This window comes from Nerophis ophidion, linkage group LG27 (assembly GCF_033978795.1).
Source record: "Nerophis ophidion isolate RoL-2023_Sa linkage group LG27, RoL_Noph_v1.0, whole genome shotgun sequence".
NCBI classification, from domain to species: Eukaryota; Metazoa; Chordata; class Actinopteri; order Syngnathiformes; family Syngnathidae; genus Nerophis; species Nerophis ophidion.
In genome coordinates, this window is record NC_084637.1 from 25956694 (window position 1) to 25984644 (window position 27951).

Here is a 27951-nt window from a genome sequence, read left to right on the forward strand (position 1 = left end):
GAACGGCTAATTAGGGGGCTGATGCAGGTTTGCACTGGGAAAATTGATTCCTGCGTTTCGCTCGGCCGAGTAACTAATCTAGCATTTTCTCGCTGTTTCTTCTAATTGCGAAGCCAGGAAACATTGACAGGGGAGCCGGGAAGCCATTAGTGCAAAACGCCAATGAAATGATCGCACTTTCATCCGCTGCTACCCTTAATTTCAGGGCAACATGGCCTATAAACGGAACCGCCAGCAAACGGACGATTAGATTAAGTGGAGAAGCATAAACGAGCCACTAATTGCGCGGCGTGCTCTGCCTCCGGGTCGCGTATGGCGATGGCGAGCGCATGCAGCCGGCATTAATAAATTAAATTTGCAGCAGCGCGTGTAGGTAATCCATTACCCCGTCCCAGAGGGGAGCTTCTTGGGGAATATCAATCTGGGCAATTAGGACGATAGACAATAAAACCGCCGGAAAAGTCACATGCAAGAGAGCTGAGCAACTCAAAAAAAAGTCTGCCACGGTCATTAAAGTCAATTTGCACCTGGAAAAAAAACGAGGCTCGGCCAAGCTTCTTACTCGCCATCATTATCCTGTAATGACAAGCGAGGCACGGGCGAAGAGAAACAAAAGTAGCGCACAAAAGAAAAATGTTTTTAAAAGCGAACGAGAGAAAAAGGCGAGACATTTAAAAACACACACACACGGGAGAATTTGAAGAGACAGGAAGCTGCAGGACCTACCTGCCCGGCAGCTCTACCCTCCATCCCCTCTGCACCTCGGCTCTTTAGTTTCCATGGTGGACAGGAGGCACGGTTTGCTGAAGAGGAGGCTGGGGTCGCCTCCCAGCTCGCTCCTCTGGCTGCTGCCTCCTGCACACGCGCTCGGAAGAGTGAGAGTGCGAGGTGGGAAGAGAGGGGGGTCTAAAAAGGAGAGCGCGAGGAGAGGGGAGGGGAGGGGGGTGACGGTTATCGCAAAGAGGGAGGGGACGACGCTGCGCAAGCACGAGTCTACCTGCCACAACCCATCAAGCCGGCCAGCCTTGGAGACAGCGACAAATCAACAGCTGGCCACCGTGTGATGTCAGAGCCCGAGCAGCCAGTCAGGCCGGTCGGCCGGCGCTACGGAGGGCAGCATGAACCAAAGTTGGAGTCTAAATGGGTCTCTTCATTAGCTACTCTGCTTTAGGACGGAGGCGGGGGCGGCGGGGAGGAGGAGGAAAGGGCATGCGGGGACATGGGAGGGATTGAGACTGAGAGGATGAGGAGGCGGTTGAGAGAGCGGGGGGGGGGCGACCTGCATGGAAAGGGAGCGGAGGACCACGGACATTGGCGGCGCGGGCCGCCGCGTGCTAGGTGCTCAAACGCCAGGTGGAGAGTCGATGGGGAGGCGCTGGCTGCGGCGAGGCCGAGCTGTTCGCTGGGCCGGCGTCCCAATAAAGCTGGCACCCTGCGTCTCGCACAAGTCGACGAGGCTACGGCTAATCCTACTTGACTCGCAACCTGAACGCGCTGAAAAGGACACCTTCTGCAAGACAGCAATCCACTTCAGGCAAAATAGAAAAATGGATCTGCTGGAAACAATTAACCAGTGTTAATAATTTCATTAAAGGGGAACATTATCACCAGACCTATGTAAGTGTCAATATATACCTTGATGGTGCAGAAAAAAAGACCATATATTTTTTTAACCGATTTCCGAACTCTAAATGGGTGAATTTTGGCGAAATAAACGCCTTTCTGTTTATCGTTCTTTTTGCGATGACGTCAGAACGTGACGTCTCCGAGGTAATACAGCCGCCATTTTCATTTTCAACACATTATAAACACCGGGTCTCAGCTGTTATTTTCCGTTTTTTAGACTATTTTTTGGAACCTTGGAGACATCATGCCTCGTCGGTGTGTTGTCGGAGGGTGTAACAACACTAACAGGGAGGAATTCAAGTTGCACCACTGGCCCGAAGATGCGAAAGTATCTGCCGGCAGACCCCCATTGAATGTGCCAGAGTGTCTCCACATTTTACCGGCGATGACAAACATGACACAGAGATGTATGGATAACCTGCAGATGCATTTGCAACGATTAAGTCAACGAAATCACAAAGGTGAGTTTTGTTGATGTTGACTCATGTGCTAATCAGACATATTTGGTTGTGGCGTGACTCCCAACTAATCGATGCTAACATGCTACGCTAATCGACGCTAACATGCTATTTACCGGCGGTGCTAAAGCAGACATGGCACAGAGATGTATGGATAACCTGCAGATGTATTTGCAAATATAAAGTCAACGAAATCACAAAAGTGAGTTTTGTTGATGTTGACAGCCAGCTAATCGATGCTAACATGCTACGCTAATCGATGCTAACATGCAATTTACCGGTGTTGGCGGTGCTAAAGCAGAAATGGCACAGAGATGTATGGATAACCCGCAGATGCATTTGCAACTATATTACGTTTACTTCCACCCACATTTATTGCGAAAAAAACACTTACCAATCGACGGGTTTAAGTTGCTCCGGTGTCACGAGATGCGAAAGTTCTGATCGTTTGGTCCGCACATTTTACCGGCGATGCTAACGCAGCTATTCGGCCATACTATGGCTATGAATAGCGTCAATAGCTATTCGCTCAATAGCTTCAGTTTCTTCTTCTATACTTTCATACTCCAACCATCCGTTTCAATACATGCGTAATCTATTAAATCGCTTAAGTCGCTGAAATCCGAGTCTGAATCCAAGCTAACGTCGCTATATCTTGCTGTGGTATTCGCCGTTGTTTGTTTACATTGGCAGCACTGTATGACGTCACAGGGAAATGGATAGTCGCATCGCAAATAGCGAAAATCAGGCACTTTAAAGCTTTTTTTAGGGATATTCGGGGACCGGTAAAATTTTGAAAAAAAAATCCAAAAATACAACAAGCCCCTGGGAACTGTTTTTTATTGTTTTTAACCCTTTTGAAATTGTGATAATGTTCCCCTTTAAAATACCCAATATCGCCCGGATCGGCCTGAATCCGCAAGTCGGTCCTACAATCTCCCAAATCTGAGGGAGGGCTTGCACTCCCCAATTTTAGACAGTACTATTGGGCGGCTAATGTACAGAAACTCCTATACTGCAGTGGTTCACAAATGGGGGTACGTGTATCACTGGGGGTACTTGAAGGTATGCCAAGGGGTACGTGAGATTTTTTAAAAATATTCTAAAAATAGCAACAATTCAAAAATCCTTTATAAATATATTCATTGAATAATACTTCAACAAAATATGAACGTAAGTTCATAAACTGTGAAAAGAAATGCATCAATATTTTGCACTGTTATACACTTTAATAAATCAGAAACTGATGACATAGTGTTGTATTTTACTTCTTTATCTCTTTTTTTCAACCAAAAATGCTTTGCTCTAATTAGGGGGTACTTGAATTAAAAAAAATGTTCACAGGGGGGTACATCACTGAAAAAAGGTTGAGAACCACTGCTATACTGGATGGACGGAAGCTCTCAGACCCTCCCGGCCTGGGTATCCCTTGAAACGGCAATCCCACACTTTTCATTACGTTCTTGCTTATGCTCACCACTCCCTTTTCCATTTAAACTTGAAGGCGCAAACACCATTGTATCGATCTCCATGAAAATATGGAACCAGCTAAGGAAACATTTGGGTTTTCAGGGCCCATCTATTTGACCCCGCTACTTAAAAAACAGTTATTTAAACCTTCCCGTACCGACCCCGCATTTATGACCTGGCACGATAACGGTATCACCACTGTGGAAGACATCTATACAGACGGAGTGTTCTCATCCTTCGCTGAACTCTCTTCCAAATACGATTTGCCAAACTCCCACCTGACACCAAGGAAGTCGAGTCGACAACCGGCAGTGGTCCTGACAGACCTTGACTATGCAGATGACATCAGTCTGCTCTCCAACAACGTGGAACAAGCACAAGTACTACTACACAGGGTAGAGCTAGAGTGTGCCAAGGTTGGCCTTAGGCTAAATGCCAAGAAAACTGAGGTCATGACCTGCAACATTCCACCAGAACATTAATCTCTGGTAACAGCAGGAGGCACTGTGCTGAAAGAAGTTGAGGACTTCAAGTACCTGGGCGCATGGGTCAACTCAACTGAGCAAGATCTTAAAGTGAGGAAGGCACTTGCATGGAGGGCCCTGAACGGCATGACAAATGTATGGAACTCCAACCTCCCCCGCCAAATCAAACTCAGCTTCTTCTACGCGACAGTTGAGTCCGTTCTCCTCTATGGCAGCTAATGCTGGACCCTGAAGCCAACTCTGGAGAGGTCTCTGGATGGTTGCTACACCAGGATGCTGCGTGCAGTGCTTAACATCGACAAGAGTGCGCACGTAACCAACAGAATCCTCTACAATGGAATAGCAAGGGTGAGCGAGAAGATTGCTGTAAGGAGAATGAGACTTGCAAGAGCTGCCAGCCAGCAAATTGGTGCTGTGGGAACCAACACATGGGGATCGGTCAAGAGGACGTCCCACACAAACATACGTGGACGTACTCAAGAAGGATGCAGGAGCTCAGAGTACCAAGGAACTGGCCAAATGTATGGAGAATCGGGATGACTGGAAGCAACGATGGAAGGCTCGTCTGAGGACGACCTAGAGAGAGAAACTTCGTAAAGAAGCAGTTCCCACACTTCCCAAATCGTCCTCCGGAAACTCTTATAGATACATTGCTATCTCTGAGCCCAAATCATAAAAAATGTATCTCTGTGATATATACCTGCTTAAAGGGGAACATTATCACCAAACCTATGCAAGCGTCAATATATACCTTGATGTTGCAGAAAAAAGACCATGTATTTTTTAACCGATTTCCAAACTCTAAATGGGTGAATTTTGGCAAATTAAACGCCTTTCTGTTTATCGGTCTTTTAGCGATGACGTCAAAACGTGACGTCACCGAGGTAACACACCCGCCATTTTCATTTTCAACACATTGCAAACACCGGGTCTCAGCTCTGTTATTTTCCGTTTTTTCGACTATTTTTGGGAACCTTGGAGACATCATGCCTCGTCGGTGTGTTGTCGGAGGGTGTAACAACACTAACAGGGATGGATTAAGTTGCACCACTGGCAAGAAATCTGCCGCCAGACCCCCATTGAATTTGCCAGAGTGTCTGCACATTTGACCGGCGATGCTAAGACAGACATGGCACAGAGATGTATGGATAACCTGCAGATGCATTTGCAACGATTAAGTCAACGAAATCACAAAGGTGAGTTTTGTTGATGTTGTTGACTTATGTGCTAATCAGACATATTTGGTCACGGCATGACTGCCAGCTAATCGATGCTAACACTCTATGCTAATCGATGCTAACATGCTATTTACGCTAGCTGTATGTACATTTGAAATTAGATACCCACATTTAATGCGAAACAAACACTTACCAATCGACGGATTTAAGTTGCTCCAGTGTCACAAGATGCGAAAGTCCTGATCGTTTGGTCCGCACATTTTACCGGCGATGCTAATAAGGCAGCCATGCTATGGGCCACTTCATTAGGTACACCCCTGAATACCGTCAATGGCTAGTCGCTCAATAGCTTCAATTTCTTCTTCAATTTCGTTTTGCTATCTGCCTCCATACTCCGACCATCTGTTTCAATACATGCGTAATCTGTTGAATCGCTTAAACCGCTCAAATCCGAGTCTGAATCCGAGCTAATGTCGCTATATCTTGCTGTGGTAACCGCCATGTTGTTTGTATTGGCAGCCCTGTATGACGTCACAGGGAAATGGACAGTCGCATTGCAAATAGCGAAAATCAAGAACTTTAAAGCTTTTTGTAGGGATATTACGGAAGGTGTAAAATTTTGAAAAAAACTTCGAAAAATAAAACAAGCCACTGGGAACTGATTTTTATTGTTTTTAACCCTTTTGAAATTGTGATAATGTTCCCCTTTAAGCTCAGTTGCTCCAAACTCTTTATCAGTGATAAGAGCCTTGTGGGAAAGCGATAACACCAACATATCTGATAAACTCCGGAACTCTGCCCTGAAACTGGTCCACTCCTCATCGATGTGTGCCCGTCATGGTCTCGTCCAATGCAAAGCAATCCATAAAATTCACTACACTAATTCAAAACTATCCAAAATCTACCCCACTGTTAGCAATACCTGTAATAGATGCAAACAATTTCTGGCTGATCATGTCCATATGTTCTGGTCCTGCTCTAAATTTTGTTCCTTTTGGGAGGACATTTTTGACACTATCGGAAAGGCATACGGTCAAGACTTTCCCTTCAACCTTTTATCAGCCATTTTCCGCATATGCCCTGTACCACTAAAACGCGCTGTGGCTTTTACGACCTTGCTGGCCAGGCGACTGATCTTGTTCAATTGGAAGCTGGCTCACCCCCCATCACACGGTCGTTGGATTAAAGAGGTTCTTTACAATTTAAATTTGGAAAAACTTAGGTTTTCACTAAATGGCTCTGCTCAAGTGTTTGAAAGTCCATGGAGTCCCGTCTTACTGTATGTAAACTCTCTTGACTTATGTCCAGACGCAGATGAGGAATAATCTCCCTTTTATTTAGTATTATTATTATTATGTATTTTTTTCTCCCTTTCTCTCTCCTTTTAGTCTCTTTCTGTCTTTGGTTTTGTACGGGTGTATGTGTGAATGTGTGTGTCTTTGTCGTCTTACTTGTTGTTTGTGCCATGTGTCCCTGGTTGGTTCGACCTGAGTGTGGTGGTTCTAGGGGTAAGCGTGTGAAGAATTCACTGACTTTAAAATTGTACTGTTTCGACTTGCACTTTTTTTTCTGTATATGTGAAAAAGTCAATAAAAAAAGTTGGATTAAAATACCCAATATCGCGCCTCTTTTGTCTACGCAAGATGATGGGACGTGGAGGTGAGAGGGTACCAGCATTCACACAAAGCGCTTTCATCGCCAAAATAAAGCTGAAATAAATAAACTCCCAGGAAGCGTTCAAAAATTGTTCAGCACAAGAGAGGGGGATTACAATTTAAGGGGGAATTTTAATTTCAAAATGCTTAGTTGTAGAACGACCATCAAGAGTTTTTGCATTTCAATCTGTGGAGTGAAACTATGGAATGGTTTGAATGTGGAGTTAAAGGGGACCATTATCACCAAAGCTATGCAAGCGTCAATATATACCTTGATGTTGCAGAAAAAAAGACCATGTATTTTTTTAACCGATTTCCGAACTCTAAATGGGTGAATTTTGGCAAATTAAACGCCTTTCTGTTTATCGGTCTTTTAGCAATGACGTCAGAATGTGACGTCACCGAGGTAGTACACCCGCCATTTTCATTTTCACATTACAAACACCGGGTCTCAGCTCTGTTATTTTCCGTTTTTTCGACTATTTTTTGGAACCTTGGAGACACCATGCCTCGTCGGTGTGTTGTCGGAGGGTGTAACAGCACTAACAAGGAGGGAATCAAGTTGCACCACCGGCAAGAAATCTGCCGCCAGACCCCCATTGATTTTGCCAGAGTGTCTGCACATTTTACCGGCAATGCTAAGGCAGAGATGTATGGATAACCTGCAGATGCATTTGCAACAATTAAGTCAACGAAATCACAAAGGTGAGTTTTGTTGATGTTGACTTATGTGCTAATCAGACATATTTGGTCGCAGCATGACTGCCAGCTAATCGATGCTAACATGCTATGCTAATCGATGCTAACATGCTAGCTGTATGTACATTTGAAACTAGATACCCACATTAAATGCGAAACAAACACTTACCAATCAACGGATTTAAGTTGCTCCAGAGTCACAAGATGCGAAAGTCCTGATCGTTTGGTCCGCACATTTTACCGGCGATGCTAATAAGGCAGCCATGCTATGGGCTACTTCATTAGGTACACCCATTTTATGGCCGAATAGCGTCAATAGCTAGTCGCTCAATAGCTTCAATTTCTTCTTCAATTTCGTTTTCGCTATCTGCCTCCATACTCCGACCATCTGTTTAAATGCATGCGTAATCTGTTGAATCGCTTAAGCCGCTGAAAGCAGAGTCTGAATCCGAGCTAATGTCGCTATATCTTGCTGTGGTAACCGCCATGTTGTTTGAATTGGCAGCCCTGTATGACGTCACAGGGAAATGGACAGTCGCATCGCAAATAGGGAAAATCAAGAACTTTAAAGCTTTTTTTAGGGATATTCCGGGAGGTCTAAAACTTTGAAAAAAACTTCGAAAAATAAAACAAGCCACCGGGAACTGATTTTTATTGTTTTTAACCATTTTGAAATTGTGATAATGTTCCCCTTTAAACCAATGTCCAAATATAAACCAGTTTAAAAAGAAGTATAGGTACATGGTATTCCAGAGGTACAGAGATGATATTGGATTTCTTATGTTACAAAAGAGTTTGGGGCTGCCCATTGAGACACTGGTACTGCTGTTTTGGCATGATACCATTTCCATGAGCACTTGTGGTAATGGTGTGGGTATGTATGTGTGTGGTGTGCATATATATGTATATATTTATCATTTATGTATATACAAGTTCATTAAGTTTGTACATCGAGTGAGCAGGTAGTTCTAGCTCAGAATAATTTATGATTTAAAGAAAAGGGGTGGGATTAAATAAGTGTATACTTCTTCTCACTCCTTTTTAAATATGTAAGAAAAAAATACAAAATAAAAGTCCAATGCTCATTTGTTGTTGTTTTTTTAAATTCTCCATTGTTTTCATTTTGTTATAATGGCTATTAAGGCTATAGCACTGTATTGGAGCATGCTTGCTCTTGATTTTTTTTTTGCATATTTGAAATAAAAATAAATCAATCAATCAATCAATCGCAATGTCGCCAAGATCTGCAGCCTAAAGCCTAGACGGCTATTATGAGATTGTTTTTTGTTCGCCATCACCGAGACTTTTAACAGCAAACGCTGTGGGCGGAAAGTTCCTGCTGTCACTTAGCAACTAGCATCGGGCTGCGACAGCCGATGCGATCCTTCCACGGCGCCGCTCGTCTCTGGCAAATTTATTATTGTGCCTCCTTTTTCTTATGAAAAGGTCGCCGATTAAACAAACACTTTATGGATTGGTAGCTGCATTATTTAATAGCCTGTACCAGATAATACAGGAAAGGGAGATTTCCCCCTGGAAGGAGCTGAATTATTTAGTCATGGATCCACATCTGTTGACAGCTGTGACACCTCTTCAGCACCAATATTGGACCATATCATCCCTTCCAAATGGCATAAGCTGATAGTCAATAAATCAATTAATTGAATGAAAATGACCTCAATAACTTCGCCATTATTGATAAATTGCTATTGCCGTACTAGAGGGTTCACTCTTGTTCACACATCGCCTTCTGCACTGCAGCGTGATTATTCAAAGGTAAAAATAAATGAACGGTAGGCCTGGGCCTTGACGATATATTGATCTGCAAATCATTACCGATAAACAATAGTATTGCCATTATTTTTATGAGACCAAATTAACCATTGCTGTAATGACAAGACATGATATCAATGCATGTATATCAGGGGTGTAATGATACACAACAATTTTGGTTCGGTATGTACCTCGGTTTAGAGGTCACGGTTCGGTTCATTTTCGGTACAGTAAGAAAACAAAAAATTAATTTTTTGGTTATTTATTTACCAAATTTGTAAACAATGGCTATATTTCCTTTTAACAGTGCGAACACTATAACAATTCTGCCCACGTTAATCAACATTAAACTGCCTCAACTTGTTGCTCAGATTAAATAAAATGACAAAACTTTTCTTCCACATATAAAAAGTGCAACATTGAACAGTTTCAAGTCAACTCATCATGCTTAATTTATTACAGCATTCGGGAAGCCTGTAGTTGATTTGTATTATGTAAATGTTATATTTTTATCAACATGTGATAGCAGGGACCCTGCCATTCAAACTAGGCTGCTACATTACTAATGATTCATGTAACTATAGCTGAACAAATAGTAGAATAGCTATAGGAGAGACTATTCATCCCTGAACACCATGGAGTTCATGTAGGCTTAATGATGCACTTACATTATTATATCACTAGCATACACGCACGCACACACAAAATGAGCTAACGTTATGCTAAAAGTTAATTAGCCAGCACCGCGAGCGAGCTGAGCTGCAGTTTGTTTCTAGAACGTCATCTAGAACGTTGACTGGGAGGTGTTTATTATAATCTGGGGAGAGTCCACTGCTCACCTGCGAAACACCTATTTGCTCGAAGGCGAAGCGCTGACTACATGCGCTCTGAATACGCACTTCTGATTGGTTGATACCGCTCTGAATAAGCACTGCTGATTGGCTGTTACCGCTATATATGTAACCAATCAGATGGTTGTGCTGGTGGGACAATGCTGGGTGCTGTGTAGGAGACAGAGGCAGAACGGAGCGGAGCAGCTTGTTAAGACTATAGCTTAGGCGGCTACTTCATATGTTCATGTGGAAACTCGTTCGGTACACCTCCGCACCGAACCCACGTTCTGAAACGGTTCGATACAAATACACGTATCGTTACACCCCTAGTGTACATCCTTTCAAATGCAATATACTTTATATATTTTTTATATATTTTATATATATTTCTCGTGTATTTTAACATTTTAGTGGGATTGAAAACTTATAATTCTAGATGTTAAATAATAAATTAAATCAAATATACTTTATACAAAAAAACTATTGTGATTTTCGAGTATACGTTCTCACACAGTTGCTTTCGGCTGCTGGAATTACACTACAGGCTCCTCCCACTCTTTGTTGTCTCTCCTCACAGACAGCAAGCGCACTTTCTTAAAAACGTATACGCCCTCGCGGAGCAGAGAGGTAGCAGCATGTGTAACATTAGCTGTGGTGCGAGTGGTAATACGAGAGAGAGAGAGAGAGAGAGAGAGAGAGAGAGAGAGAGAGAGAGAAGGTGCGAATCTGGTAACGAATGAAGGAAAAATTAACTCCCATGAAAAACAGCAGGGGGTCCATCGTCTGGCGGTGATTTGGCTTCAAGTGGGAATATGTCGAACTGACAACCGTAAATCGTCAAGTGTGGGGCAAAAGCGTTGCTATAAAAAGTAGCATTACTGCTAATATGTAGCATCATTTGAAAAGTCACCTGCTAGAGAATTAAAAGTGCTTACTCCGCATATCAACATCTCCATTCGGTGCCACACTAACAAAATGCCGAGGCAACCAATTCCACATCAACACCGTATGAAAAAAATAGTCAACAACATAAGGAGATAACGTCCACGGTAACCTACCACATAGCAATTTGATTTCCTATTATGCAGCTCATTTTTATTTGACAGTTATTGAAATATCTTGTGTGACATCATGCACAAAAGTGCACTTTATTTGTTTTAAACTATTGCAGTGGCGTTCTGTACAAAAAGTGCACTTTAATTTAGTGTTGTTTTGATAAGTCAGCTTAGTGACATCATGCACAAAAGTGCACTAATAGCTTGTTTTAAAATGTCTCTGACAATCTTGCACATTCTGTTTTGAAATGACATGAATGTTTGTGCCACTGCTTAATAACTGTTTAATAAATACAGTTTTGGTCAACTGACTTAGTTGTGATTTCCTTCTCTGCATGACAGTTTAAAATGAGCATGTATTAATGCAGTATGAACAAAAATATTTAATGTAGACACATAGAATCATTATACTGCTGTGATTATGTGCATCAAGTGTTAACTCAAGGCAAAATATCGAGATATATCGTGTATCGTGATATGGCCTACAAATAGAGGTATTAAAAAAAGGCCACATCACCCAGCCCAAATATCAATAAATAAAATACCTGAATAAAGTATTGACAAAGTTGAACTTCAGTATTTAACATGTAGGCAGAGGTAAATTATTTAACTGACAATCATGTCAGGACCTTCTTAAAAGTGCTAAGTAACATTATAAACACTACAGTTCTAACAGAGGTATGGTATTAACAGTAAAATTAAGTTTTTTAGATTCCGAGTGAAGAACACCGACATGACAAAACATGACGGCACTTTAAAGGGGAACATTATCACCAGACCTATGTAAGCGTCAATATATAAACTTGATGTTGCAGAAAAAGGACCATATGTTTTTTTAACCGATTTCCGAACTCTAAAAGGGTGAATTTGGCGATTTAAACGCCTTTCAATAGTTCGCCTGTCGGAGCAATGACCTTTCACCCGTGACATCACGACAGGGAGCAATCCGCCATTTTCTCAAACACATTACACACACCAAGTCAAATCAGCTCTGTTATTTTCCGTTTTTTCGACTGTTTTCCGTACCTTGGCAACATGGCACACAACAACATGACATGCAGCCAATATTACATACAGATAATGTGTCATGAGACATGCAAAACTAAATTATATACAAAGAGGATACAAGGAAAGGACATTAAATGAGCTCAAATATACCTAAAAATGAGGCATAATGATAAAATATGTACATACAGCTAGCCTAAATAGCATGTTAGCATTGATTTACCTGCAGTCATGCACTGACCAAAATATGCCTGATTAGCACCAAAACAAGTCAATAACATTCACAAAGCTCACCTTTGTGCATTCGCGCACAGTATAAAACATTTCGTGGACAAAATGAGACAAAGGAGTGGAAGATTTTACATGTAAACAAACTGTTGCATCACAGTCCACACTATGGTGAGTTCAAGAACCGTTGGAATTAGTAGGTCCCAAACGACGTTCACCAAATACTCCTCCAACAAGTCAATAACATTCACAAATCGCACCTCTGTGCATTCGTGCACAGTCTAAAATATTTGGTGGACAAAACGAGACAAAAGAGTGGAAGATTTTATAAGTTTAAAAAAAACTGCTGCATCACAGTCCACACTGTGGTGAGTTTAAGAACCGCCGAAATTAGTAGGTCCCAAACGATATTCACCAAATACTCCAACAAGTCAATAACATTCACAAAGCTCACCTTTGTGCATTCGCGCACAGTATAAAACATTTAGTGGACAAAATGAGACAAAGGAGTGGACGATTTTACATGTAAACAAACTGTTGCATCACAGTCCACTCTATGGTGAGTTCAAGAACCGTTGGAATTAGTAGGTCCCAAACGACGTTCACCAAATACTCCTCCAACAAGTCAATAACATTCACAAATCGCACCTCTGTGCATTCGTGCACAGTCTAAAATATTTGGTGGACAAAACGAGACAAAAGAGTGGAAGATTTTATAAGTTTAAAAAAAACTGCTGCATCACAGTCCACACTGTGGTGAGTTTAAGAACCGCCGAAATTAGTAGGTCCCAAACGATACTCACCAAATACTCCAACAAGTCAATAACATTCACAAAGCGCACCTTTGTGCATTCACGCGCAGTATAAAACATTTAGTGGACAAAATGAGACAAAGGAGTGGAAGATTTTACATGTAAACAAACTGTTGCATCACAGTCCACACTATGGTGAGTTCAAGAACTGACAAAATTAGTAGGTCCCAAACGACGTTCACCAAATACTCCTCCAACAAGTCAATAACATTCACAAATCGCACCTCTGTGCATTCGCGCACAGTACAAAACATTTGGTGGACGGAATGAGACAAAGGAGTGGAAGATTTTACATGTAAACAAACTGTTGCATCTCAGTCCACACTATGGTGAATTCAAGAACCGCCGAAATTAGTAGGTCCCAAACGATGTTCACCAAATACTCCAACAAGTCAATAACATTCCCAAAGCGCACTTTTGTGCATTCTCGCACAATATAAACATTTGGTGGACAAAATGAGACAAAGGAGTGGAAGATTTTACATGTAAACAAACTGTCGCATCACAGTCCACACTATGGTGAGTTCAAGAACTGACAAAATTAGTAGGTCCCAAACGACGTTCACCAAATACTCCTCCAACAAGTCAATAACATTCACAAAACGCACCTTTGTGCATTCGCGCACAGTACAAAACATTTGGTGGACGGAATGAGACAAAGGAGTGGAAGATTTTACATGTAAACAAACTGTCGCATCACAGTCCACATTATGGTGAGTTCAAGAACCGCCAAAATTAGTAGGTCCCAAACGATGTTCACCAAATACTCTCATCAGTGAAGCATACACCAACATATTAATCAGTAGGCTTTCTAATCATAGGGAAGGTTTGTGCTATGTTTTCCTCAAAAAACATACTGAAACAAAACAATTTTTACCCATTTTCATTCTAAAAATGCTCCACGGAGCCAATAGGGTGGCACTAAAGAGCTGCATGCGGCTCGAGGGCCACAGTTTGCTGAACCCCGCAATAGAGCGTGACTCGGTTCGTAAGAAGTACCAGGTGGTAACAAAAATTTGGAGGAAAAAAAGGATTGAGAATACTTCTGCTTTTAACAAGTGAGCAACAAGATCGCATCAACACGGAAGAACAAACAAGTATGCCCCACTTTCTGAAAAGTGACAGCAACACAGCTCCCCCCCCCCCCCAAAAAAACAAAAAAAAACAAAACAGACCGTTTTTCCAACTGCATGAAAAAAAAAAATTGCAATTCAAGATTTTTAATATTTAATCAAGCGTAATTTTTCCTGACAGAGATTGAGTCTATTTCATTTTTAGGTTTGTTTACTTATTAGAAAACCACTGTCAGCAACTACAGTTAGTCGCTACATCTGTAAGTCCAAGTTAAAACTCCACTATGCAAAGCCAAAGACATTTATCAACAACACCCAGAAACGCCGCCGGCTTCGCTGGGCCCGAGCTCATCTAAGATGGAATGATGCAAAAGTGTTCTGTGGTCTGACGAGTCCACATTTCAAATTGTTTTGGAAACTGTAGACGTTGTGTCCTCCGGACCAAAGGAGGAAAAGAACCATCCGGATTGTTATAGGCGCAAAGTTCAAAAGCCAGCATCTTTGATGGTATGAGGGTGTATTAGTGCATGGGAAACTTACACATCCGTGAAGGCACCATTAATGCTGAAATGTACATACAAGTTTTGGAGCAACATATGTTGTCATTCAAGCAACGTCATCATCGACGCCCCTGCTTATTTCAGGAAGACGAAGCCAAGCCACGTGTTACAACAGTGTGGCTTAATAGTAAAAGAGCACGGGTACTAGACTGCATACTCTCACGATTTTCCCGGGAGACTCCCGAATTTCAGTGCCCCTCCCGAAAATCCCCCGGGGCAACCATTTTCCCGATTTCCACCTGGACAACAATATCGGGGGCGTGCCTATAGCATCCCCTACAACAGGGGTCGGCACTCAAAGAGCCATTTTGACCCGTTTCACAAAAAAAAGAAAACAATGGGAGCCACTAAACTCTTTTGAAATTTATAATGAAACAACACTGCATACAGAGTTTTTTTATTTTTTTTTTTTGCTTTGTGCTATGTATAAACCAGGGGTCTCAGACACGCGGCCTGCAAATTAATATGAAAATTTAATGTTAGTGCGGCCCTCGAGTTTTGTATGAATGCATCACGCTTGACGACCCTCCCAATCCTTCCGGGAGACTACCGAATTTCAGAGTGACTATTCTCTTGAATATCAGCTTATTCTCTCCCAGACAATAATAATAAAAGCGTGCTATGGTGGCACTACTAATAGCGCCCTCTATAACCTGTGCAATCAGCTTGCCAGCCCATTCAGGGTTAGGTTTAGGATTCTGGGTATTTGTTCTGTTGTGTTAGGGTTAGGATGTCCTCCCGAAATGTGTTTGTCATTTTTGTTTGGTGTGGGTTCACAGTGTAGTGCATATTAATAAGAGTGTTAAAGTAGTTTATATCACAACCCTCAGTGTGACCTGTATGGGTGTTGAACAAGTATGCCTTGCAGTGTATTAACAAAGACCAAATCACATACTACATGTGACCAGCTGGCACGCAGGTAGCACTGGGTAAAAGCGGGCGCGATGACATGGTTGAGAGGTCGGCACGCAGATAGAACGATGTTAAAGCGGGCACGGCGACATGTTTAAGAGGACGTTAAAGGCGTTGCTTTCACGGCACGCCCTCTATACTGTTGTCAGGGTGAAAATCGGAGAAAGCTTATCCTGGGAGAGGCACTGAAATCTGGAAGCCTCCTGGAAAAATCGGGGGTGTCGGCAAGTATGCAGCTGAGCCGCATGCGGCTCCGGAGCCGTTGGTTGCCGACCTCTGCCCTACAATATGTCGTCACGTCCGTTTTTCCTCCATACAAACGGCGTGCCAGCACAGCCGCGTATAATGTGCGGCTTGTACACACACACACAACTGAATGCAATGCATAGTTGATCAACAGTCATACAGGTCCCACTGAGGGTGGCCATGTAAACAACTTTAACACTGTTACAAATATGCGATACACTGTGAACCCACACCGAACAACAATGACAAACACATTTCGGGACAACATCCGCACCGTAACACAACAGAACAAATACCCAGAATCCCGTGCAGCCATAACCCCTCCGGGACGCTACCATATACATTCCCCCCCTCCCCGCTACCACCGAACCCTGTCTGCCCCCCACATCCCAACCTAAATCTCCTGAATTTGGAGGTCTCAAGGTTGGCAAGTATGACTAGACGGGCCTGCCTGTAGTCCAGATCTGTCTCCCAAAGCCTAAAATACCACAACGGAGACCCCGGACCGTTGAACAACTTAAACTGTACATAAAGCAAGAATGGGAAAGAATTCCACATGAAAAGCTTCAAAAATGTGTCTTCTCAGTTCCCAAACGTTTACAGAGTGTTGTTAAAAGGAAAGGCCATGTAACACAGTGGTAAAAATGCCCATGTACCAACTTTTTGGCAATCTATTGCTGCCATTACATTCTAAGTTAATAATTATTTGCAAAAAAAAACAGTTTCTCAGTTCGAACATTAAATATATTGTCTTTGCAGTCTAATCAATTGAATATGAAGCTGAAAAGGATTAGCAAATCAATATATTCGGTTTTTATTTACGAATTACACAATGTGCCAAATTCACTGGTTTGGTTTTGTAGAACTGGTTCTTGATTCAACATGATTCCCGAGTCAAACCGGTTCCCTCAATATTTCTTAAATGCTATTCAATCGTGCACCTTCAACCTGCGGCCTGTGCTCTCTTAAACCAGAGTGATCGATCTATACTCTGACGACTATGGCACGAAAGGTGTCTGCAACAGAAAGCGAACCCGCGTGATGTCACATCAAACAAATACGCTAGGCTCGTTTTGCCGTTGTCATTAAAAACACTATGAAAACAGGGATGTGCCACCAATCAGTAACGGTCAATTTTGGCTGATATTGTATTTATTCCCCCAGTTGACTAGCAACTCTCACTATCATGTTAGATCCACTATGGACTGGACTTTCACAATATTATGTTAGACCCACTCGACGTCCATTGCTTTCGGTCTCCCCTAGAGCAGGGGTCACCAACCTTTTTGAAACCAAGAGCTCCTTCTTGGGTACTGATTAATGCGAAGGGCTACCAGTTTGATACACACTTAAATAAATTGCCAGAGATTGCATAGAATTTGCTCAATTTACCTTTAACTCTATGTTATTATTGATAATGATATTTATCTTTGTGGAAACACTGATCATCTTTATGATTTCTCACAATAAAAATATATTTTTGATGACATGTTTTAAATAGGTTCAAATCCAATCTGCACTTTGTTAGAATATATAACAAATTGGACCAAGTTATATTTCTAACAAAGACAAATCATTATTTCTTCTAGATTTTCCAGAACAAAAATTTTAAAAGAAATTCAAAAGACTTTGAAATAAGATTTAAATTTGATTCTACAGATTTTCTTGATTTGCCAGAATTTTTTTTTTTAATTTTAATCATAATAACTTTGAAGAAATATTTCACAAATATTCTTCGTCGAAAAAACAGAAGCTAAAATGAAGAATTAAATTAAAATGTATTTATTATTCTTTACAATAAAAAAAAAATTTACTTGAACATTGATTTAAATTGTCAGGAAAGAAGAGGTAAGAATTTAAAAGGTAAAAAGGTATATGTGTTTAAAAATCCTAAAACCATTTTTAAGGTTATATTTTTTCTCTAAAATTGTCTTTCTGAAAGTTTTAAGAAGCAAAGTAAAAAAATGAATGAATTTATTTAAACAAATGAAGACCAAGTCTTTAAAACATTTTCTTGGATTTTCAAATTCTGTTTGAGTTTTGTCTCTCTCAGAATTAAAGATGTCGAGCAAAGTGAGACCAGCTTGCTAGTAAATAAATACAATTTCAAAAATAAAGGCAGATCACTGGTAAGTGCTGCTATTTGAGCTATTTTTAGAACAGGCCAGCGGGCGACTCATCTGGTCCTTACGGGCTACCTGGTGTCCGCGGCCACCCCGTTGGTGACCCTTGGCCTAGAGCATGGGTGTCAAACTCTGGCCCGCGGGCCAAATTTGGCCCTTGAGGCAATATCAAATTAACATTAGAGCTGGCCCGCCGGTATTATACAGCGGCAGTCTTGCTGTAACACCGCATTCACCGCTAATACTCATACTTGCTAACCCTCACCCCCGATTTTCCAAGGAGACTCCCAAATTTCAGGGCCCCTCTTGAAAATCACCAGGGGGCAACCATTCTCCCAAATTTCTCCCGATTCCCACCTGGACTACAATATTGGGGGCGTGCCTTAGAGGCACTGCCTCAAGTGTCCTCTAAAACCTTTCGTCACGTCCGCTTTTCCTACGTAGAAACAGCGTGCCAGCCCAGTCACATGATATATGTGGCTTTTACACACACACACACACAAGCTAATGCAATGCAAGCTTGGTCAACAGCCATACAGGTCACACTGAGGGTGGCCGTATAAACAACTTTAAGACTGTTACAAATATGTGCCACACTGTCAACCAACACTAAACGAGAATGACAAGCAAATTTCGGGAGAACATCCGCACTGTACCACAACATAAACACAACAGAACAAATACACAGAACCCCTTGCAGCACTACCTCTTCCTGGACGCTACAATATACAAATGTATTATTAGCCTGTGGGAAAAGTTTATTTTGATATTTACCTGAGAAGGCTGCAAATAGAAAAGAGGCATTCAATTTCTATTTAAATTTGATTTGATATGCCATTGCTATTTTTAAATTATTAGTATTATTTGAGACTCGATTTTGCATGTCACTATAAAGTCATATAAGTCTCGCTTGTTCAATATTCAATGCAAAACTTGTTTGGGTCCCTATTAAAAGGTTAATTTGTTCAACCTTGACCCTCGGCTTTTTTCACTTTAAAATTTTGGCCCACTCTGTATTTGAGTTTGACACCCCTGCCCTAGAGGATAATATGCGGTCCTCTCCAAGGTTTCTCATAGTCATTCACATCAACGTCCCACTGGGGTGAGGTTTTCCTTGGCCTTAAGTGGGCTCTGTACCGCGGATGTCGTTGTGGCTTGAGCAGACCTTTGAGACACTTGTGATTTAGGGCTATATCAATAAACATTGATTGATTGATTGATTGACATTGAAGAAGCTAAGTGTTAAGTTAAAAATAATCACTTCCATTGCAGCAAATAAACAATGGTGCTAAACATGTTACACACAAAGAGAAAGCTGGAGCAGGCATGTTGGAAACAACACCAACACCAAAAATACCTGTTTTATTATAGTATAAGAAATTAAAGCACATTACAGCAAAAGTAAGCAGTTAACAGGAAATTGATAAGTAGATTATTAAGAAAGGATCACATAAAAGCTGATTATTGTTGATGTGTCAACATTGTCAAAGCCAAAAGTGTACAGCAAGTAAGAAAAGCGGATCGATCCACAAACTTGTGGTGTCGACAACAGGTAAATATAAGTGGATAAAGGATACGAGAGTGAGTTGGTCGATATTTTTCGCTTTAATTAAGATAATTAGTTTTTTTGTTAATCTGCGATGAGGTGGTGACTTGTCCAGGGTGTACACCGCCTTCCGCCCGATTGTAGCTGAGATAGGCACCAGTGCCCCCCGCGACCCCAAAGTGAATAAGCGGTCGAAAATGGATGGATGGATGTTTTTTGTTAATATTTACAAAGTCAGGGAATAATTCATCACACAGGAAGACTTTGAGGGCGAAAAGGATTTCCATGCATAATAGATATTTTTTTAAATTTTATTTACCACTGACTTTGTTTAATTCAAAGAAATATTGTGCTGCTATTGTTAAACAATCAATAGCACTCAATGAATAAACTGAAAAATGTACTGTTATTACATGTGATCTGTATCACTCATGGTCGATCGGTATGAATTGTAATAATTCACATCAACATTGAAATTGCAGTTTTTACATGTGCGCATTAACAAAAGATTAAAACAATTAAAAATATGCAATGTTTGCCGCCACAGAGATCACAGCACCCACATCATTTTGGTCACAACAACCGCAATAGGAACATTTCATAAATATTGTGTGCACATTTAATTAAGCTATTACATAACTATAATTTAAACTATAATGAACTCTTTAACTTGTCTCTAATGGACACACACTTGTTGACTTTGGAATAGCGACTGAACAATACATCAAGGCCGCGGAACAGACACACACATCCACAAAAAAATATACGCCACACATACACCCCCCCGCCCCCCAATCCAACACCCTTGACGCAAATCCCGTAGGGGTGGTGAATGGATGGTCAGCACCTGAAGAGCTGCGGCCTACCACCATGACCTTGAACTACGTTCCCTCTGTTGCTAGATATCACGAGCTGTATGTTGTAATATGTATATGTGCTTTGGAGGTTTTTTCCCACTCCAGACTGGGCCCCCTTAGGATCTCAGTCTAGATTGTATTTTTTTACGCATCCTTCCCCAGCGTTTACCTTTTTCCCCATCTTTTACGGGCCGCCTTTTGGCGACCCATCAGGGTTCCTGTTCTGTACAGGGGTTACAGAACAGGAACATCTGCTGATTGGAGTAAGCGTTGCACTGGTTTGTCGACAAATTGGAAGTTGCTGCCAGTCTTCAAAGTACCCCAAAGCTGCCACAAATGATTGGAGGATGCTGGAAGAACTGTGGACACTATTGTGATTTGGATCACATTGGACTGTCTGCCCCGCAGGTTTAAGGACCAGTCATAGATCAAAAATTCTAACTTGGATTGTTTCCCTGCCTTCGAGACTCTCCCGAAGGACAGTGCAACGAAGACACAACAAACTCCCTTCTTGTCTCTCATGGACACACACCTGTTGTTGTTTTTGACTTGGGACTAGCGACTGAACAATACATCAAGGCCGCGGAACAGAGACACACTGCGGGCTTACACACACACATCCACAAAAAAATATACGCCACACATACAGGCCCCCGCCCCCCAACACAAAGCCCTCGACGCAAATCCCGTAGGGGTGATGAATGAAGATGTCAGCACCTGAAGAGCTGCGGCCTACCACCATGACCTTGAAGTACCTTCCCTCTGTTGCTAGATATCACGAGATGTATGTTGTAATATGTATATGTGCTTTGCTTTGGAGTTTTTTTCCCACTCCAGACTGGGCCCCCTTAGGAGCCCAGTCTAGATTGTATTTTTTCACTCATCCTTCCCAAGCGTTTACCTTTTTCCCATCTTTTACGGGCCGCCTTTTGGCGACCCATCAGCGTTCTTGTTCTGTAACCCTGTACACTGTTTGTTTGTCTAATCTTGAACAGGTGCTGAAAACAAAGTTTTGTTGTACTTGTTGCAATGACAATAAAGACCTATCCTATCCATTAAGTGTATAGTAAGCAAACAGTTCTTCATATTAGATAGTGCACATAATATGGATAACGTTGAACGCCAAAGTAGGTTTCACGAGGGGATTATTTTATAACCCGGCCGATTATGGTGCATCTAACCTAATTCCAAACGATTCCTTTGCGAAAAACCGTATTAATATGCTCATCGTTATCCGCGGAGGCACCTTGCATGCTGTAAATTTAATCCCAGCACATTTCGACCGTGAGACAATAATTGCCCGTGTAAATGCATCACAATTATTGCGTGTATGGGCCGCTGATTAGACGAGCTGAATGAGGCATTGGCAGTATTAATTACGCGATCTGACAAGCGAATCTAGATAAAGGTTTGGCTGTTTACAACAATTATCGCAATCAAAAAGCCAAGTATGACTCCCTTGCAGATGACACTTGGACTAAATTGGAGACCTCTTATTTTGAAAAACGTGCACGCCTTGCTCCCAAACCATACTCTATGCAAGGTGCAGGACAAGGCATTTTCAACAAGTCCAAAAAAACTCACAGCAGAATTTAACTGAATAAAAGACGGTATGACTTCAGCAATGAAAACAATTGATTGGTAAAATGTGTCGGTAAATAATTTTCATTAAGAAGGCACACCATTTTGCCATTCTTTCTCAGTTAGTGGCAGAAATTATGCAGACAGTAGCCAACATGAAAAACATCCATCCATTCATTTTCCACCACTTGTCCCTTTCAGGGTTGCGGGGGGTGCTGGAGCCTATCACAGCTGCATTCGGGCGGTAAGCAGGGTACACCCTGGACAAGTCGCCACCTCATCACAGGGCCAACACAGATAGACGGGCAACATTCACACTCAAATTCACACACTAGGGACAATTTAGTGTTGCCAATCAGCCTTCCCCCCAGGTGCATGTCTTTGGAGGTGGGAGGAAGCCGGAGTACCCGGAGGGAACCCACGCAGTCACGGGGAGAACATGCAAACTCCACACAGAAAGATACCGAGGCCGAGATTAAACTCAGGACCTTTGTATTGTGAGACATATGCACTAACCCCTGTTTCACCGTGCTGCCCCACATGAAAAACATCCATCCATTTTCTACCGCTTGTCCCTTTTGGGGTTGGTGCAACATACCGGTAATTAATGAATGTATCAAATGATCACTGATGTTGAAATCTGTGTATTATTCGATCGTTTGCTTTTCCATTTCAAACCAACACTACAAAATCAAACAAGGCCATTTTTTCATTTAAATATTCTAAACAAGGACTACTTCAATACACAATTACCTATGACGTTTTTCAAATTTACCATACCTGCAACTTCAGCGGTACCATTTCTACATACAGCTACAAAAGTAAAACAACAAAAAATACATTTCTTGCAATAAATACATATTGCACACATACGATTGCACCGTGTGTAGACAAATATCTTTTTTTTGTGTTTCCCTCTTGTTTTTAACTTATTTTTTGTGGACTTTTTGAATCTGCAACCACATTATTTCCCATTTGTGGGATGAATAAAATCTGTCCTATCCTACTGTATCTATTAAATAAAACACTGAGCCAACGAATAAGCTGGCCGGTGTATGTTTTGGTCATGGAATTTTCTATTAATGATGGAAATTACATCAAAATAAAAAGATTGTTGAGATTGAATTTTAATTTGAAAGACAAAAAATTTAAATCTAAAAACTGAGCGGACAGGACCAGCTACCCTAGGAACGGGTCGTGATCCTCGGGAGGAGCTTGACAAAGTGCCTGAGGGAGAGGCTCACGACCCAACCTGGATAAGCGAAAGAAGATGGATGGATAGAACAGCGAAGGATGCATTTGCATGTACGAGCCAGTCTGCCCCACAACAAGACTCATCGAGGGTGGACGCTCCCCTTTCCTCTCCTGCTTGCTTCTTCGTCTTGCCTTAAAAAAATGTTTCTTCGTTTTGCACTGCTTTCCAAATCAACATTGAAACTATTTAACTCAATGAAATTGACAAGATCTTTGGTTTAGGGGAACCTGCAGTCGTGACGAAGCAGTTGTTGCTGGACACACGACGGAATCTTGGGAGAAGAAAGACTACCGCGTGCCTGGCGACCCTTTTCTGTCGAGAACGTGAAGATATCTACCTATTGGGACTTATGACAACAGGACATCTGCTGGCTGGAGTAAGCGTTGCACTGGTTTGTCGACAAATTGGAAGTTGCTGGCAGTCTTCAAAGTACCCCAAAGCTGCCACAAATGATTGGAAGATGCGGGAAGAACTGTGGACTGTCGTATTGTCTCCCCCGCAGGTTTGAGGACCAGTCGTAGACAATTTAGAGCGAAAAGCAAATTTTATTTTCACTCGTATACAAAAAATTCTAACTTGGATTGTTTCCCTGCCTTCGAGACTCTCCCGAACGACAGTGCAACGAAGACACAACAAATCATACTCAAAGATGTTTTGTGGTGTAATCTGTGATATGTCTAACTAAACAAATGTTTTCCGGCAGATTGAAATAAAGTCTATATTATTGGCTGTGCGATGAGGTGGAGTCTTGTCCACGGTGTACCCGCCTTCCACCCGAATGCAGCTGAGATAAGATCCAGCACCCCCCGCTGCCCCGAAAGGGACAAGCGGTAGAAAATGGATGGATGGATGGATGGATTATTTAATTACCTGTTCTAGTTGAAAGCCCACAATTACAGAATGTTCAATGATAAATAATAGAGAAGGTTAACTTGTACAACATTTTATGTACAGAATATCAGAAAGCATTTATTCAGGGTGAAATATCACAGATTACTTTACCAAACATCTTTGTCAAGCAAACCATGATTCTAACTAGGGCAGGGCGATATGGCCTTTTAATAATATCTCGATATTATCGAGATATATATCTTGATATTTTGCCTTAGCCTTGAATGAACACTTGACACATATAATAACAGCAGTACGATGATTCTATATGACTACATTAAAACATTCTTGTTCATACTGCATTAATATATGCTACTTTTAAACTTTCAGGGAGAGAGGGAAATCACAACTAAGTCAATTTGCCAGTACAGTATTTATTAAACAGTTATTAAGCAGTGGCACAAACATTCATGTCATTTCCAAACAGAAAGTGCAAGATTGTCAGAGACATTTTAAAACAAGCCGTTGTGCACTTTTGCGCATGATGTCACCAAGATGACATATCAAAACAACACTAAATTTAAGTGCACTTTCTGAACAGAACGCCACTATAATAGTTTAAAACAAATAAAGTGCACTTTTGTGCATGATGTCACACAAGATATTTCAATAAGTGTCAAATAAAAATGAGCTTTAAATAGGAAATGAAATATTCCCGCTTGTAGCCAAACCACTGCCAGACGATGCACCCAGTGCTGTTTTTCTTGGGAAATAATTATTCCTTCATGTGTTACAAGATTGAAACCTTCTCTCTCTCGTATTACCACTCGCGACGCACCGTTAGCATCAGAGTTAATGTTAACCCATGTAGCAAAAATACTTCTCTCTAAGAGATGAATCTAAGTTTATTTTACCAAAAGCAAGATTAGTTGTTAAACGTAGATGTTTATCTGTTCTCGGTGTTAATTTGTGGAATTCTGTTGGTAAAGAAATAAAAATGAGTGACTCAGTATTTAATTTCAAAAAGAACATGTCACAATGTATTTTAAAAAGCTATGTGAACTAGAAATGTATGTTTGTTTGGTTAAATGTTGTATTTAAAAGGTATGTATATTTATCTATTTACAAAAAAATGCATGTGTGTAAGTACATATTTTTGTATTATTTGTTAAAGGGCAACTTAAATGTAAATGCTGAATGACTAAATTTCTTTTTGTAGTACAAAATTATTAGAAAAGGTAACTTAATTGAATGTAAAAAAAATGTATGTTGGGCATATAAGCTTTTTTGCTTCTGCCTGTTTCAGTCATGTTATTCATTTTTGAATCGTGATCCATGTTTGAATATGTTTTTGTTAGACTGAAAATAAACTGAACTGAACTGATCGGGGAGGGCGTGTAACGTTGTACGCTGACGTATGTAAGAAGGTGCGCTTGTTTACGTCTCTGTGAGGAGACAAGAAGGAGTGAAATGCCCGCAGCTAAAAGCAACTGTGTGAGAACGTATACTCGAATATCACGATATAGTTATTTTCTATATCGCACAGAGACAAACCAGCGATATATCGAGTATATCGATATATCGCCCAGCCCTAATTGTAACAATCCACATTGTGTTAATGCAGGGGTCGGGAACCTTTTTGGCTGAGAGAGCCATGAAAGCCAAATATTTCAAAATGTATTTCCGTGAGAGCCATATCATATTTTTTTAACACTGAATACAACTAAATGCGTGCATTTTTAAGTAAGACCAACATTTTTAGAGTATAATAAGTCTCTTATTCTTTTTCATAACATTGTTATTCTGAAGCTAACCAATAATAAAATAAAATGTCATGTCTGTTGATCATGTTTTTGTTTGGCCATGTGCTGTTTGTCTTTTGGACTCTTTAAGTTCCTGTTTTTTTCCACTCCCTTGTCTGGTTTCCTTGGTTACTCATTTTGTCAACCTGTCTCTGGTGGACAAAATGCCCGCTCATCTGCTTCCCGAGCACTAATCAGAGGCAGTATTTAAGCTTGTCTTTGCCAGTCAGTCGCCCTGGCGTCAATGTGATCTTTTCTTGCTCTGTGCTGACTTGTTTCATGCCTTGCCATAGTTTCGTGCTTCATGCCATGCCAAGTAAGTTTTGTTTGATTTATGTTCGTAGTCTGTTTATGCGTTAGCTTTCTTCCTTAGCCCAAGTTGTGCCTCCGCTGGGAGCAATTTTTGTTTGTATCTTTTTTTGGTTTAAATTAAGTTATGTTTTTACCTAAGTGCCATGTCCCGAGTAGTCTGTCTGCCTTCCTGGGAGAACGACCCCGCAGCAAGCTGCGACCCCCCCATCATGACAAAAAATACTTCTTACCATTAATGCGACTTCTTGAACGGGTGCGGTAGGAAATGGATGGATGGATTTAAATGCATGAGAATGTTTTATATTTTGAACGTTATTTTTAGCACTGTGAATTCCAGCGGAATTATTCATAATTATCGTGTTAAGCAATGTCAGCTAAGATTTATCTGAGAGCCAGATGCAGTCATCAAAAGAGCCACATTTGGCTCTAGAACCATAGGTTCTGCGATAAGGTGGCGACTTGTCCAGGGTGTACTCTACCATCCGCCAAAATACCAGCTGAGATAGGCTCCAGCACCCTTCGCGAACCCAAAAGGGACAACCAGTAGAAAATGGATGGATGTGTGAAACTGGTATCTAAACATGGAAGTGTAGCTCCTCTCCTCTGAATGCAAGTGCTCCCACAGCAGGATGGTGTGTTCCTACAATATACAAAATCTGGCAACACACCACGACAGTGCATGTCATTTTTAATAATTGTCATTAAAAACATGTTTATGTCCATTGTGTGTTGAGAAATTTTAAAAAGCATAATGTTTAAATAACTTCCAGTAAAGGAAACCAATTGTCCAGCCATGGCGATTTGAGATTTGACACTTAATTTATATCGATCTGCGATTCCATCCATCCATCCATCCATCCATCTTCTTCCGCTTATCCGAGGTCGGGTCGCGGGGGCAACAGCCTAAGCAGATAAACCCAAACTTCCCTTTCCCCAGCCACTTGGTCTAGCTCTTTCCGGGGGATCCCGAGGCGTTCCCAGGCCAGCCGGGAGACATAGTCTTCCCAACGTGTCCTGGGTCTTCCCCGTGGCCTCCTACCGGTTGGACGTGCCCTAAACACCTCCCTAGGGAGGCGTTCGGGTGGCATCCTGACCAGATGCCCGAACCACCTCATCTGGCTCCTCTCCATGTGGAGGAGCAGCGGCTTTACTTTGAGTTCCTCCCGGATGGCAGAGCTTCTCACCCTATCTCTAAGGGAGAGCCCCGCCGCACGGCGGAGGAAACTCATTTCGGCCGCTTGTACCCGTGATCTTATCCTTTCGGTCATGACCCAAAGCTCATGACCATAGGTGAGGATGGGAACGTAGATCGACCGGTAAATTGAGAGCTTTGCCTTCCGGCTCAGCTCCTTCTTTACAACAACGGATCGGTACAACGTCCGCATTACTGAAGACGCCGCACCGATCCGCCTGTCAATCTCACGATCCACTCTTCCCTCACTCGTGAACAAGACTCCTAGGTACTTGAACTCCTCCACTTGGGGGAGGGTCTCCTCCCCAACCCGGAGATGGCATTCCACCCTTTTCCGGGCGACAAACATGGACTCGGACTTGGAGGTGCTGATTCTCATTCCGG

At 41.7% G+C, this 27951-nt stretch overlaps 1 protein-coding gene across 13 annotated transcripts in view; it reads right to left on the reverse strand.

Annotated features, from left to right (window-relative positions):
- LOC133544520 (R3H domain-containing protein 1-like) overlaps nt 1-27951 on the reverse strand; it is a 155183-nt gene that overhangs the window by 120523 nt on the left and 6709 nt on the right. For 3 of the 13 annotated variants that reach the window (XR_009804663.1, XM_061889931.1, XM_061889937.1), the window contains exon 1: nt 727-900. The exons of 2 other annotated variants lie outside the window; for them this stretch is intronic. The gene's annotated coding sequence lies outside the window, so the exon portion shown is untranslated. Of the gene's footprint in view, nt 1-726; nt 905-27951 lie in introns of those variants that run through there. 8 more of the 13 variants (XM_061889933.1, XM_061889932.1, XM_061889935.1 and 5 more) reach the window with 5 other exon arrangements.